The sequence below is a fragment of the Aplysia californica genome, unplaced genomic scaffold (assembly GCF_000002075.1).
Source record: "Aplysia californica isolate F4 #8 unplaced genomic scaffold, AplCal3.0 scaffold01712, whole genome shotgun sequence".
NCBI lineage: Eukaryota > Metazoa > Mollusca > Gastropoda > Aplysiida > Aplysiidae > Aplysia > Aplysia californica.
The window spans coordinates 12,564-16,415 of NW_004798982.1; positions in this window are offsets into that span (position 1 = coordinate 12,564).

Genomic DNA, 3,852 nt, shown 5'->3' on the forward strand with positions numbered 1-3,852 from the left:
TGATACCTTCCCCATGTTGGAATGGAACTCACTTTTGTTGCATCTGAAGTAAAAAGCTTAGCCATTATGTAACTTATACGGCGCTCGCAACTGCGTTTGGGTCATATGAGTGCGCAGGACAAATTAAGACAATTTCAGTTGGTAGAAAATTTAGAATTTTGCCCGGGTGGTGGCCGAAGCCTACTCTTTTATCGATTTTGGACCACCAAGGGATCTTTAACGTGCGCAGCTTACACACGGGACCTCCGAGATTTTTCGTCTTTGTCCGAGAAGGCTTAGTGTAGATCTTTCCTACCTAAAGATCAGGGGTGTGGCTGAAAAACAGCAGCAGAATGAAGGTGCCAATGAGTAGCAGTAGAAAGACTACAGAAAGTGATGAGAGACAGGAGCCCAGAGGAGAGGGCATAGGAGGTGATGGGGTGGGGGCAGAAAGTTAAGACGAAAACAGACGACAGAACATTGTTCTAGAGCAGGAAAGTAGGTGAAAGAAGAAAATTTTAGAGAAGAACATTGTCCGTCGCTATCCGGATTCGAACTCGGGACCTATTGAATGAAAGGTGAACACCTTAACCCTACCCGTACGCCCTGGGGTCATTTTGTACCCCTGGGGTTGTATTCTTCACGTTTTAGAATACTTCTAGTACGAAGATCTCTTTGAAACTTTCAGTATTTCTCCCAAAAATCCTTTTGACAGACTGCTATGCAAACGTACGGAGTACGTGGTTGGCGGGTGCTCTGGTGTGGTTTGCTTCTTCTTTCCTGTCAAACGTCTATCGTCTTTATCTCCCGTCCTTATTTTTTGTGTTTGTTACTCTCTTGTAACACCTCTAATCTTCGGTACTTATATAACCTTATTGTGTTGCAAGAACCGTAAAACTCTTTAAAAAACTAAACGAAACTAAACGTATGGATCTGATTAATGAGTAAATTTCTTCTTTGAAAAGTGGTGGCACGTAAGTAAAACACGACGTACGGATAATAATAGGGTTAACCTCTAGATCTAGACCACGAGAGTGTCGAGAGACCCCTTGGTGAGGACATTTCAATTTGTTTCGTTTCTCAAAGTGAAGCAGGGAGGGCCTGGAACGGCCCATGTATGTTACTGATGTACGGTAAGCCGGGGTGACCAAGGCACCTTTTGAAGCTTCTGGGATTCTTCATTTGAAAAGTCATGCATGAGTTAACTACTATAAGGTAATATTTTGGGGGGTTCAAGTTAATGGGATTGTTGAATAGCATCGATCTAGTAGACCCTTTTGGGAGAAAATGTGTCCGATTTTTTAAAAATATGAGGGAAAAGAGGGGGGATCCTTAATCATCATAACATTTTCCCAGTTATCTGCCTTAGTCACCCCGGCCGCAGTTTATACGGGGTGCCCACTACGGACGGGATCGGCCGATCGCCCGACTCGATCGCCTCAAAAACATACGTGTTTGTTTTCAGTTTCAGGCGATCGAGTCGGGCGATCAGTCCGATCTAGCCGTAGTGGGCACCCCGTATTACGGTACTTCCAAGGAGGTTGTAAGGTACTTGGGCACTTCAGAACAATCTCTGCGTCTGCTATTTGAGCACACAATGCGTGACTGCTCAAAAAGAGTATTACAGTTTTCTTGTTGTAGGAATAATCGTGATTGCAGTCTAGTAGTAGTAGTAGTAGTAGTAGTAGTAGTGGTAGTAGTAGTAGTAGTATAAATTATTTTTTATAGAGTAGAGAGTTTTACGGCGTTTGCAACTGCATAAGGTCATTTGAGCGCCAAGGGGTGGGTGTCAACAGAGAAGTTTTTACGGGGAATCAGACTTACTCTGCTCACCTCTCTAGCTTCAACAGCACAATGTCTGCTTCGACTATCACGGCACCCCTGAAATAGCGGGTCACAAGAGTGTGACAAACATACAAAAGAAGTAGAGGAAAATGACAATAGTAAGAATTAAGAAAGAAAAAGCAGCAGTTCCCTGTTGTAGATCAAGCACAGTTATGAGCGTGAAATACAAAGTGCATGTACCTTGATTAGCAGAAATGTATCTGTAAATGTACTTTCCTATCCAACATCTATCGTCTTGATCTTCCTCCTTTTTATTTCATTGTGTTTGTTTCTCTCTTGTAACACCTCTAATCTTTGGCACTTAAGTGACCTTATTGGGTTGCAAGTGCCGTTAGACTCTTACTTAAACTAAGAAATTCATTTACACAAACAACTGAACACGAAACGGTGATTTATTAATTAACTGTTTCTTTTTAAAAATACAACTCTTTTTCTAACTCTTTTTGTACTTTCCTTTATCACTTGAAGTCAAAATTGCTTAATATAACCAAAGATAGTACAGCCTACGGGATGTAGTATCTTAGATATAACGAAGTACGACGAGTGGGTGGTTGGCGGGTGCTGTGGAGTGGTTTGCCCCTTCTTTGCTATCAAGCATCCATTACCCTTATCTCCCCCCTTTTAGTTTTTGTAGGCTCAATGCGTTTCCTGCTCTCTTCTATCACCTCGAACTCGAACTCGAATCTTCGACACTCATATGACCTAGTTGTGTGGCAAGTGCCGTCCAAACTTTTACTAAAACTAAACGAAAAGAAGTCCAATGTACGAGTACTGGCGTCGTAAGGTAATGAAAGAGTTAATAGCTTCTTTTAAGCCTCTCTCTCTCTCTCTCTCTCTCTCTCTCTCTCTCTCTCTCTGTCTGTCTGTCTGTCTGTCTGTCTGTCTGTCTGTCTGTCTGTCTGTCTGTCTGTCTCTCTCTCTTTCTCTCTCTCCCTCTCTCTCTGTCTGTCTGTGAATACGCGCCCCTCTCTTCTTTAATAATTGAAAGGATAGACGTTCTCTCTCTCTCTCTCTGTCTGTCTCTCTGTCTGTGAATACGCGACGCGCCCCTCTCTCCTTTAATAATGGAAAGGATAGACGTTCTCTCTCTCTCTGTCTGTCTCTCTGTCTGTGAATACGCGACGCGCCCCTCTCTCCTTTAATAATGGAAAGGATAGACGTTCTCTCTCTCTCTCTCTCTCTCTCTCTCTCTCTCTCTCTCTCTCTGTCTGTCTGTGAATACGCGCCCCTCTCTCCTTTAATAATGGAAAGGGTAGACGTACACATCTTGTTTACAAGGCAAGCGCGAACACAAACACACAAATTAGATCTAGCTTCCCATGCACAAAGCCCATCCCTTTTCTTCCACTTCCAGCGAATACTCGGCCTCGTCTTCCTTTACGAAAGAAGACAGACGCAGAAGGTAGAAAGGGGGTTGGGGCGGCGAGGCTGGAGGGGGGGGGGTGGCGCTGAGGGAAAATATGCCATTCATACTGGCGGTAACGGATTTCATTGTTTACGAAAGTGTGTGCCCGACTAATAGTTATCCCCCAGACCCCCTCCCACCCCGACCCTGCCCAACAACCACCACTTGCAATGACAGACTTGGCAAGCAGTAACGAATGAGAAAGATTTGCCCAGGGCATCTTCAGTGGCCAGAAAAAAAGTCAAGTGCGAAAGTCGTTCGCTCAACAATTTTTAAAATAGAAGTCACAGGCCTAGCGTTTCTACACCGCCCGACCGAGCCACGGGCTTTTTACGCAGTTGCTTTCCTTTCCCATTCGTTCCTGGCCTTCCCGCTATCAATGAAAAGACGGGCCCCGTTGCCCGTTGTGTTTTTAGCGGGAATGTGGCGGATGCTGTGACGTCAGTCTAGGATAGGGGGAAATCCTTCATTCAAGTGACCTTGACCGCTGCATATCTTCACTCTCCTGTGTGCGCTTCAACGACCGGAAAGATGTGAATGTGGGACTTTTTATTCCGATTTTTTAAACTGCCATGAAACGCTCTGGTGAGGTAAGAGACTTTTAACTTTGATATTATTGACAA